The sequence below is a fragment of the Palaemon carinicauda genome, chromosome 17 (genome assembly GCF_036898095.1).
Source record: "Palaemon carinicauda isolate YSFRI2023 chromosome 17, ASM3689809v2, whole genome shotgun sequence".
In the NCBI taxonomy this organism is placed as follows: Eukaryota; Metazoa; Arthropoda; class Malacostraca; order Decapoda; family Palaemonidae; genus Palaemon; species Palaemon carinicauda.
Window position 1 is genome coordinate 59,412,897 of NC_090741.1, and position 12,278 is coordinate 59,425,174.

General features: G+C 46.7%; 1 long non-coding RNA gene across 2 annotated transcripts in view; it reads left to right on the plus strand.

The window, feature by feature from the left end:
- LOC137656094 (uncharacterized) overlaps nucleotides 1-12,278 on the plus strand; it is a 94,962-nt gene that overhangs the window by 900 nt on the left and 81,784 nt on the right. Inside the window, exon 2 of one of the 2 annotated variants that reach the window (XR_011046938.1) lies at nucleotides 113-307. This is a non-coding gene — a long non-coding RNA (uncharacterized lncRNA). Of the gene's footprint in view, nucleotides 308-12,278 lie in introns of both variants that reach the window. The other variant, XR_011046937.1, reaches the window with a different exon arrangement.

The following is a 12,278-nucleotide window of genomic DNA, read 5'->3' on the forward strand; positions in this document are numbered from 1 at the left end:
GGGTCACTATGGAAAAAAGTGAAAGATATTCTTGAGACTTATTGGGCCCTTGGTGATATTAATAAGCAAAATGCATATATTTGTGGCTGTATTAATGAGAAGTCTTTTAAAGGAAAGTATACAAAGGAGAAAAGCAAACTCTGTAAAGACAGTGTTCACTGTGATGCATTCTAGTGTAGCCTACAATGTTTGTAGGAAAGGGTTTACAGTAGTGCATGGTGTCAGTAGGGAAAGGGTGGACTATATTGCCAAGAAGTTGATCGGCGTGGTTGCAAACTTCTTCCAGTTCTTCACTTAGCGGCTGAAGGTAAGTGTGATTACACTTCTTTTGCATGCTGTTTTATTATTATTAATACTCTTGGTTCTTTGCATAGTATTGTTAACATTACGGTATAGTTTGATTTTATTAGTATCAGTATTTTCTTGTTTGTTTCCATATAATATTTGTAATAAGGGTCAATAGTACTTGCTTTTTGTCATCTATAGCATTGTTGTTCAGCTATCTGGCTATCAATCATGCCGTCAGTCATGTGCTTGGTTATTCTAGAGGACTTGAACATTCATTTAAACCTAACCTGAGAAAATTATAGCCTATTTTGTATTTCTCACATTCTCACAAATAATTGTTCCATCTAATTTATGAGCAAGTTGACTACTTTAAAAAGTCAAGGGGGTGTGCAGGTATTATCATTTTATGTCTACATCTTTTTGGTAAATGTTTTGCAAAATTTAATAAACAAATTGAAAGCATAGCAACCTTAGTATTAACAGTGCATCATTTACAAGTAAAATATGTGCAGTTCGTTAGCAATTTATAATAAATCCTAATTGTGTGGATATTGCAATAAAAGAATGTGTCAAGAGAGGTTGAAAATGATGAGAAATTATTATACAAATTCTGCAGTTTGAAGTTATGCATTAAACTTTGTAGGAACATTAAGCGTTTTCTGTTATCATTCTTATGTTCCTCCAAAGTCAACTGATGTTTTGTATTAATTCAGAAAAGGTTTATATCCAATCAAATAAAGGAAGAATATTTCACCTGTAAAATAGTCACCCATGAAACATGTGTCAAGTACATTTTCTATGGACGGTGCAATGTCCATTTTCTTTGAATAATTACAATACCAAATTACCATCTTTCTATAATTTCTAAAACATTTTCAGTAATAAAACCGACGATTCACGCAAAAGTTTTACTTTCCGCCAGTTGCACTACGTTGTAATATTTCAGGACATAAAGATTTGAGTCTTCGGACTTCTGCCACATTCACCTACAAACAACGAAATTTTTGAAGTAACAGCTACAGTTGTGTCAACTAATTTGGAAGGGGAGACGTGGGTTAACTCTAAAACAAGCCGAATTGCTGTGATGATAGTAAAGAATATAAAAATAAAAAAGAAAAATGATGAGGAAAATATGTCATTTCACATAGCCTTTGCCTAGGCTAAATCGAATCATACTCCTGAAGGCTAAGAGAGTCAATTGCATATTCATTTGTTCCATAACAGAAATACAAACCTACACTATTTATAGGGGTATTACTTTCAGCAAAGCTGAAAGGACGAGCCATTAAACTTTAGCGAGGGTTAGCCACCCATCCCGCTAGTTAGCGGGGGGGTTGCGGGGGTTACCTAGCTACCCCTCTCACTCACACACCTGTGACTGTGCTTCACTTTGCGTTTGGCTCTGATGGCGAACGGTTGTTGCCACTCATCCTCCTCATATTTTTGACTGCCATTAATCTTTTAGCCTTTTTTTTTACAGTGTGTGTGTTGGCGCCTTCTTGCGGCCATGCGTACCTGCCCTGATCCTGAGGGCCGTATCTGCGGTACCTTTATGTCTGCTGAGGACAATAATCTTCACAGCCTTGTCCGATCTGCAGGGGGCAACATTGTAGTGAGTCTAATAAGTGTATTGAATGCCAGGAGTGGTCTACCTCCCAGTGGGAAAGGTTCGGGAGCCGGCGTAATAAGTCCAAAAGGGATTTTTCTCCTACAAAGGTTACTTCGAAGCAGACAAAACCCAGGGCTGCTTCTTCCACTTCCCAACCTTTCTCCGAAGCTCCTGTTTGTACTTTCTCCTCCGAGTGATTGTCGAGCAGTAGTTCAGGCCATTTAACTCGTGGACAACCTCGGTCCTCGAGAGACGATGTTGCTTTCCCTAGCGGAGTGTGCACCTCTCCCCGTGAGGGGTCCTTGTCACTTTCTCCTTTGTTACAGGTTTGGCCGTCCTTGAGTTTGCCAGGCTCGCTCTCCAAGGAGGCTCTGCTGCAGCTGCTGCACCAGGATGCTGGTTTGCAGCGTTCATCGACTTCGGAGGTAGACCCTTTGATCCTTGTCGACTTTGTGGTGTCAGAGGATTCGTCTGCTGCCCTGACAGCTGATAGTCCTGGTTCGTCTGCCTCTTCAGCCATAGCCAAAGACTGTGCCTCTCCCCATGCTGACCATCCTTCGGAGTGGGAGCAAAGTTCTATGCAGGTCTCTCCTGCGAGTGTTTCTTCCTCCTGAGGAAGTTCACTCATAGAGACTTCTCTTCGGAGGACTGCTGCTGCTGATTCGCTTGCTGATACACGGGCCCATATAGGGCGTCATCGTGGTCATAGACCCCACCGTGCTCGTCGTCCTCTTCGCCTTAGAGGTGTTCCTTCACCATCGGTGAAAAGATGCCTCTTTGGCTCGCCGGCCTCGTCATTGCAGCTCTTCTCTTCCGGCCTCACCTGGTTCCCGACCCCCGCCTGCCTTCGTACCTTCACCTGCCTCCAAGAACTCTGCTGCTCGTCACCAAATTTCGGTTCGTGACTCCCCGTTGAAGGATCGCTCGAGATCCCCTTTTGAGGATGTTCGCCCTTGCAAAGGCCACATTCCATCGCCTGATCATCGTTCGTCTGCTCGCTGACCATCGTCTCGCCGATCGCCTACTTGCCGACTTCCTGCTCGTCCCTCTCCTGCTCAGTCTCCTGGTTCCTGTACAGCTGCTCGTCAGCCTACCATTCGTCAATCGCCTGCTCGTCAGGACTCACGTGACCATTGTCCTCCTGCTGATCGTCGCTCACCAACGCGTCGTGCTTCCACACACCATTCGCACCGTTCTCCGAAGCAACGCGTCAAGTCAGAATGGCGTTCGCCTGCCCCCGTTTCAGCATCGCATAGGGTCAGCGTTTGCTCAAGCGTCAACGCACACTTCTGCGTCAGCAACCGCTGCTGCACCATCGCTCTCCAACGCATCAGCTGTCGTCCCCGTGTCATCGTTCACCTACCCGTCAGCAATTGCCAGGTTGCCAACGCTCACCAACCCGCCAGTGTTCGCCAATGCGTCAGCATTCTCCTGCACGCCAACGCTCTCCACTTTGACAGCATTTGCGGCAACACTCGCCAACGCGTCGGCATTCACCAACGCTTCAGCAACCTATGATCGCTCAACTGTCAAGAGCTCAAAGGGAGAGAGAGCATTCAACATCAGCCTTTGACTTCCAAGAAGTCATAGCAGGCCTCCAGGCCACAGGTAGGTGAACACAGAGGGAATGAGCAGGAGCGGAAAGGTAGGTCATCGCCTCCCAGACTTCGATCCTCTCTCCGAGGAAAAGTAGACTTCCTCTCCGCAGGTTACCGTCGCCCCATTCCCCTCCCTGCAAACATATAAGAGCGTGACTGCCGGGGAATGAGGAAAGGAGCAATCCAGGGGAATTCAAGATCCCGAAGTTGCCGGCCCCTAAGGTGGACCCAACTCGCAGGACTTCAACACCAGACTAGACTCCTCAGAGGGAACCTTCAGCTTCCTTCTCTTTAGGAGATTTGTCAGACAGCGCCAACGTCAGCAGACAACTGTGGTTCTGAGCTGTTGTCAGGGCAGTAATGCAGGTTTTCGGACGTGCCGCTTCAGCTTGTTCTTCGGAGGCCCCTGGAAACCTCCCGTAATCTTCTGTTCCTTCAGACACATGGCAAAGGACCACGGTTCTTTCCCCCCCTGAAGAGGAAGAGAGGAGTGCCAGAAGTTGCTGATTCGTCGAGGGTGAAACCGACTCTAGTTAGGACATCTAGCGCAAGGTCTAACCTCTCTGGTTCTCCTTCCCTCCAATCTCTTGGCTCTTCGTCACCTCAGCCAAGAGTATCGTGTGAGGAGGAACTCATCCCTACCAAATCTGGAGGAAGACCTTCCTCGTGACAGAAGCACTGTAAAAGAAAGACTACCTGTATTTAGGAAAAATACAAAATCTTTTAAATTGTTATTTGCTCCGTAACTGGAATGCAAACCAACACAATTTATAGCGGTATACTTTCAGCGAAAGCTGAAAGGACGAGCCATTAAAATTTAGCGGGGCGTTGGCGGGGTAGCTTTCTACCCCTTCCACTCACACACCTGTAATTGAGCTTACTCTGCTTTTGGCTAGGATCGAGAGTGGTTGTCACCGCTCTTCCTCCTTGCCTTTTTTGGACTGCAATTAATCTTTGACTCTTTACCATATATATACAGTATATGAAAACATGCATAATGTTGTTATATATAGATATGTTTGTAAGTTTCTTTTCAGGTGCTGTTTGTGTGACAGGCAGCTTCTCAAGGACGGAGTACCTTCCCTTCCGACCTTTCTTCCTTGGTCATCGGTCTTTCCGTTGGCGGATGACCTTTCGTGCACCGTCCGCCGCCGTAGGGGAATGGTCATCATTGGGATACCCCTCCGTTTGGCTGTTATCGCCGCCTTCCCCTCTAAGTGTTCCTTAGAAGATTCTGATGGGGGAAGGGAGTGCGGGGCCGCTCATTCGCGGGTGGCCAGCAGTATACTCTGCGGGAGTAACACCATTCCTGTTCGCGTGTTTGGTTGCGTTTCTGAATGGTTTTCTGCATTAGGATTATAGCTGTTGTAATTTAACTTTCAGCGTTGTCTCTGTGGGGTTCCCCTCCTTCTCGCCAGAGGGTTGTAGTTCTCTCTAGTAGTTATTTTTCTCAGCTGAATTAATTAATTGTAATTTGTGTTTTGTTACAGTTTTACGCTGCTGTTCTCCTCCCGTCGATGTTGGCTGGGGAAAGGAGTGCACAGTCCTTATTTTATGTCTGTTCTCTTGGTGGACACCTTACCTGTCCGCGGACCAGGGATTTTTTGTAACAATTTTATTTTTATTTTTCCTCAGTTAGCGATGCCATTCTTCTTTGTTTGGCTATGATAGCCAACGTAGAAAGCAGTGCCTTTTATCCCTGGGGAAGATGCTGTCACTGTGCCATCACTTTCCTGTTCCCCTGCATCTGCGGCAGTTCCTGATCATCATGCTAACCTCGAGGAACTAGCTCCAGTTACATTTTGTTTGGTAACACTCAATGCAGACCTTCAACTTGAACAAGGCTTGTTGATGGGATGCAAAGAGCGCTGCCTGGAGGTTCGCCTCCAGGGGTTGGTTTTCTTTCCCTTCCGAGGGAAAGTTTTCCTCCCTAGATATGGGGCTCTGTTTTTAAACATAAGACTTACCCAGTAGTTATATTTATAGCCTACGTCCCTGACGTCACGGCAGAAAATTCGAATCTCGCGCCAATCACCGAATGGATAGCCAGGTGTACTACCCCTGCGCCCTAGCGGGGTACCTAGGAACCATTCCAGGAACCCTCATATATTCCCTGCCGCGCTAGCGGCAAGATGTTGGATTTTTCACTCGCTATAACCTGTATATTACAGTTATCTTGGTGATGTACAATTTATTTTTAGCCTTTGCTGGTTGGATTTTATTTTTACCGAGTGTTAGTGCTTTAACTACGTTTGTATCTTAACAGCGGTAGGAATGGGAGTTTTTCCCCCTACTGTAAAACTTACGAACCTACTCTTTAACATGATGGTGGAGATCGTTCCACCATCTCTATGACGTCACAATCGTGTGACGTAAGCAACATAGCACTACGTATTATGATGTTGCATAATTCTTTTCTTTGCTTTTTCTTGTAAAGAATGAAAAGGAATTCTAACTTACAATAAGTATTTAACTTTTAATATAAAAAGATTATATTAATTTTTAAGAGATTTTTGTGTTTTTAGTATTCGTTCTTTAACCCTTTCACTGCGGAGAACGACTTTAGTTTACTCAGATTCATAACCTTTCACTGCGGAGAACGACTTTACTCCACACTGTGTAAGAAATTTTAAGCTTAGCGCCTTTTGTTGACGATTTATCTGGCCTCTACATGCTGCCATCTGTTGCCGATTTTATGAACTCCCCACTCTCTGAAGCTCTCGTCTTTCTTCTCCCATTTACTCTATGATTTTTGTAATTTTTTGTTATTTTTACGTTGTGTCAACATGAAATTATGATATATATGCATGTTTTTTCTATATAAATCAATATTATTCATAGAGTTATCGTAATATCATGCTTTCCAAGGCTCGTTTAGTGGAAGTAAACGTTTGTTTACATTAGAGCTCAACAGTTGCCATGACAACTACACAAATAAAAACGTATTTTTGGGGCTCAAGCCATGTCGTCCTGATGGAAGTTCCTAAAGGGTAGCTTCCTTGGGTATATATAACTACGGCGATATTCCCAGAGAATTTACCTTAAGGTACCTAGAATTCTAACTCCTGGAGCGAATATCCCTAATAAAAGAACCAGGGATATCGCGAAATATCAGAGGACGTATTCTTGACACGCCACATAGCAATCTGCACCCCGAACAGAGTTAACACTTCGAAGGGGTCAATTGGCAAGAAAACGAAAACGAGAAAGAAAGGAGAGCCGCTCGCAAGGTATCTCTCCTCTCCCGTTTCGTAAGCGTGCATTGCGCCGCTCACGGCGCCATCTGTATTCCTTTTTGCGTAGCTCAACAACTCGGTGTTTTTTCCCTGTGTTTCTCGCAATTCTTGGATTATTTCAACTTATAATGCTTTCTCCAACTTCTTCTGCTTCTGATAAGTTGAGTATTATTTCTTTTATGTATAAATGTAAGCTCTTGGTAATTTTAAAAGTGATTTGATAGTGATATCGTTGTTACAAGAGCTGTTGCCTACCGGAGGCGTCCTGGACGCTGTCGCTCGCTAGGTATGAGTTATTTAGTTAGCCAGAGCGACGTTCCCGGCTGTTTCGCTTTAATAATTTTAGCTGTTTAGCGTTACATAGGATTTCTTTATATGATGCTTTTAGTATTTTTGTTTTGGCAAAGGATTTGCCGATTCTGGCCTACGCTAGACCTTGTATCCTAGTCGTTTGGCCCTAGTACTTTCCTGCATGATATTCAGATTTCCGGGTGTTTTGAAATTTTATTGAAGCTTAAGTCAGTTTTATAAATTTAAGATTGTTGATTTCTTCCAAGATAGTATACGAGTGAGTTTCGGTGATTTAGGTAATCGATTCTCTTTGCGCCTAGGCTAGTTGTCTATGGGGCCTTAGTATACTTTCTCACACTCCCCGGTTGCTCTCTTCTCTTCGGAGAAGGGTGCAATCCCTTTCCCTCTGTTTAAGCCTTGGGCATAACCCTAATGGTTTATCTGAATTGACTTTAGATACAACTATATTAGGGTGTTTCTGTTCCTTCCTGTTTCCAGTAAGTCTGGCTTCAGGGAGGGGGCAGGACATCAGAGTTCTTAGTCTGAGTCTGTTTATGTCTAGCTTGTGGTTGAGATTCCCTCGCTAGACAGACAACAGACATAAGGAGGCTTAGCCTCCTTAGTTCACTTTCGAAGGTTTCTGTACGAGATGATTCCTTCTTCCTGTGATCTAGCAGACTAGTCCTGTGTTGTTCTCGGTGTGGAGGATAAGATCCTCTTTTCTGTGAATAACAACGCCTTCCTTGCTTTGGTTCCGTGGGAGTTGGCAAGTATTGCTGGCCTCCCTCCTCGGATCTCCCCTAGGCTAAGATGAGTTGTCTTGGCTGCGGGTGATTCATTATTAGAGCAAGGTTGGCAGGACCCTCTTCTCCCTTTCCCCCTCTTTCCTTTGTGATGGCCTAGCCATTGCATTCCTGTCCGTCATTCTACATCTGTACCTAGCATAGGTTAGGATGTGGGGTTGACTCAGTCCCTTGCCGGCCGGCAGTGCGTGCCGGCCAGCAAGGGTCTTCTGCTTTGAGTGCTGCCCAGACCTCCCTTGGTCTCTCATCCATGTTTGTCTGTAGAGCCAGATGGCATTGGTCAGGAAGCCTGAAGTTATATTCTCCCCTTCCTTATGTGCACTCTTTCGGGTTGCCGGGTTATGAGGTAGTACAGTCTCTTTTCCCGGCATCCATTCTGTTTTTCTTCTAGTGTTGTACCCTAGCCCGGCTGCCGGCCTGAGTGGCTGGCAGCCGGGCAGTCGGAGTTCTCTGGTTCTTTTGCTGCCGGCCGGCATTGGTTGTATACCTTTGCCGGCCGGCTATTTATCACACCATTGTCTGCTGGCCGCTACGATTGGTGGCCGGCAGCCGGATGCTATCTTGTGTAGTTGCCGGCCGGCAGTCATTGCCGGACAGCACATGCATTTGAACCAGCGTTCTTCCACCTTATAGTTCTTAAGTAGTATACTTTGGAACTAGTTAAGGTGTGTGCCGGCCGGCGCATTACCTTCTATACTGTAGCCAGTATTTTTCAGTATAGTATATACTGTAGGGAGAAAACTATAGTATAGTATTTGTTACAACACTAAGTTTTTCTAACACTTTTGTGTTGTCTCACACAACCCTTTGGTGTAACCTTACAGATAAAGAAAGTGAGTTCTTTCCTGTCTACTATCCAGCATTTTAAAATCATTTTTTGGGTGTGAGCTACACCTGTTTCATTTGGAAATTATTCATTGGTTGCTCTAGAATAGATTAACCATACGATTTTATTATCTGGAAGGTTGCAGCAATTGACTGTGCGGGAAATACAAGTGTGTGTCTTTCCTTTCTAGTTTAGTTGTGCTAAGCTATGTATATCCAGTGATACGTAGTTCACTTGATACTCATGGAATTTTCATCTCTTTACAGGAGGACCATCCGAAGTGTGGAAGCGTTTTCTGCAACGTCCACAGAAAGAACTTCTGCGGACATGATTTGTGTAGGAGGCACGCAGCATGCGCAGTTTCCAAAGGTGATCTCCGGTATTGGGACCCGCAGGTATGTACCGTGTGCACAAACCTGATTACTGAGGCTTTTGATTCCCCTAAGACGGCGGAGTCAAGGGACGCAGAAAGGGAGAAGCTTCATACCTGGGTAAGGGGCTTTCAGAAGAACACTTCTGGGCCCTATCTTCCAAGTGAGAAGATGAGGGCTTACCTTTTCCCCAGGGCATCAGCTGATGCAGTGATTCCCCAGCCTCAAGTGGAGATACCAGTGGTTCAGATCCCTGTGGATTCTGAAGTCGCGGACGCCCTGCAGGACATCCAATTGGACGATAGGATGTCGGAGGTGTCCGAGCGTCTGGAAGATGACCTTCTGGCAGAAGACCAGGATGAAGAGCAGGTTCCAGACAATGAAGAGGAAGAGGTCGACGAGGTGTTGGCTACTCCGGTTCAGGCCCCTGAACCTATTCCCTCAACATCGTCCTCTCTCCCAGATGAGCTGGGAAAGACCCTTTCCTCCATCGTTGGAATGATCCAACAGATGCAGAGGGAGAATAATGAGAAGGCGGCTGCAATGGAGCTGGAGATGCGGAGACTTGCAGCATCACGTGGGCCCCAGAAGAAGCTCAGCGTGAAAGACCTTCCCTTGTGCTCAGATGTTAACCCTTGGAAGTATGCTGAGCACATGCCTATGACGACGGGAAAAATCGTCATTTCGGAGAAGTTGGGCTCAGTCCCCCTTGAGGAGGTGGAATTCTGGCCCAGCAAGGAGTCGTATCCGGACTGTTATGTCCGTCTAAGGAAGGAACCAGCCTCAAAGGAAGAAACAGAGCCGAAGGAGGTCATAGTTTTGGACCACGCTAAGGCTCAAGCTTTATTGTCAAGCTCGATGAAAGAGAGGGGCTTCTCAAACTCGAAGGTACCTGCTTTGAGTAAGAAGCACCCTTCCTTTGTGTCCTCTCCTTCTATAGCCTTCCCCTTTATGCAGAAAGGGTTTACGGCTGTGCTGAAAGCAGTCGAGACAGGTAAGCCATGCCCCTCCTTGGAGGAGTGTAAACCTCTGTCTTTGGCCCTACCCATGGACCACAAGGACTGGAAGGACGTCCATCTTACCTTCTCAGTCGGGAAGTTGGAGGCTGATATTGCCGGACGTCAGTTCGGTGAGAACCTCCCCAAGCTGTCTGACTTTCTTTTGCGAAGGGAGCTTGAGACAAAAGAAAGACTTGCTGCCTCAATGTCTCATCAAACAACTCTGGAGACAATGGCAAGTGACCCCAAGGTCCATGAGATGTTCATGGTAGTGGCTAAGTCACACCTAGTCACAGTGACGAAGGACCTTTATAGCTTCGTCAAAGCTAGGAGGGCTTGTAGGGAGTTCGTGTTCGCCTCGGCTGCGGTGAGGCACGAGCCAAGGAAGCTAATCTCCTCCAACATTTGGGGCAAAGACCTCTTCCCTAGTGAAGCGGTCAAGGAGGTTGTATATAAGGCCGCCACGGAGAATAGAAACCTTCTCCAGAAGTGGGGCCTATCCCTCAAGAGAAAGTCTTCCCCGGATGAGGGTCCCCAACCAAAGAGGAAGACTAAGAAGACTAGGCTACCCTCTCGGCCAGCCAAGCCATTCAGACAGCAGCAGCAACAGCAATTTCCTATGCCTACAATGCCCCAGATGGTGGCACAAACCCCGACCACGTACCAGTGGGTACCCCAAGCCGTGTCGACGCAGTCTCCGGCATTTAACCCAGCGTTCGAAGGGCAGTCAACTACCTTTCGAGCGAAGCCTAGAGCAGCAGCCAGAGGTTCGTCTAGACGCCCCTCAAGGGGGAGGGGATTCAGGGGTGGTCGCGGTCAAGGAGGCAAGGCCTCAGGGCAACAGCAGTCAAAGTGAGATGATACCGGTAGGAGGGAGACTTCAGAATTTTCGGGATCGGTGGACCTTCGATCCCTGGGCCCACAGCCTACTCAAGAATGGACTGGGTTGGAGCTGGTACAGCACTCCACCCCCGTGCCCTCGATTTTTCCAACACTCCACCCCCGTTCTGGAGGAGTACATTCAAGAACTGTTGGAGAAAAGGGTAATCCGAAGGGTAAAGTCCATCAAATTCCAAGGGAGGCTGTTTTGTGTTCCCAAGAAGGACTCAGAAAAACTCATCCAGAGTCATTCTGGACTTGTCGCCACTCAACTAGTTCATTGTGAACTGCAAGTTCAAGATGCTAACACTGCAACACATAAGGACCTTACTGCCCAAGAGGCCATTTACCGTCTCCATAGATTTGTCAGACGCCTATTGGCACGTTCCAATCAGTCGTCAACTCTCCCCCTACCTAGGGTTCAAGCTACATCGAAGACTCTAACGCCTTCAGAGCCATGCCATTCGGGCTAAACATAGCCCCAAGGATCTTCACAAAGCTTGCGAGCGTAGCTCTCAAACAATTACGCCTAAAGGGAATCCAGGTGGTAGCCTACCTGGACGACTGGCTAGTGTGAGCAGCATCCAAGACAGAATGTTTGCAAGCTTCCCTACAAGTGATCCAGTTCCTAGAGTATCTAGGCTTCAAGATCAACAGAAAAAAGTCTCGAATCTCTCCATCTCAAAAGTTCCAGTGGTTGGGAATCCACTGGGACCTAGTGTCACACCAACTCTCCATCCCGGCGAGGAAGAGGAAGGAGATAGCTGGTTCTGTCAAGAGACTTCTGGATTCCGACAGGATATCAAGACGCGAACAGGAGAGAGTGCTGGGCTCTCTCCAGTTTGCCTCAGTAACAGACCCAGTGCTAAGAGCACAGCTAAAGGATGCAACCGGAGTTTGGAGAAGTTATGCATCAAACGCGCGAAGAGATCTGATAAGACCAGTTCCGCTTCGTCTACGTACGCTTCTCAGGCCTTGGTCCCAAGTCAGGCAACTAAAGAAGTCGGTACTTCTTCAGCCACCTCCCCCCTCGTTGACTATTCACACAGACGCCTCTAAGGAGGGGTGGGGAGGTCATTCTCATCGGAAGAAGGCCCAAGGGACTTGGTCCAATCTATTCAAGACATTTCACATAAACTTTCTGGAAGCTTTGGCAGTACTCCTTACCTTGAAGAAAGTCTCCCCTCGTCGCTCGATCCACATAAGGTTGGTGCTGGACAGCGAGGTGATTGTGAGATGCTTGAATCGACAAGGATCGAGGTCACCACCACTCAACCAGGTGATGTTGGCCATCTTTCGACTAGCGGAAAAGAAGAAGTGGTACCTGTCGGCAGTTCACCTTCAAGGAGTCCGCAATGTGACAGCGGACGCTCTATCCA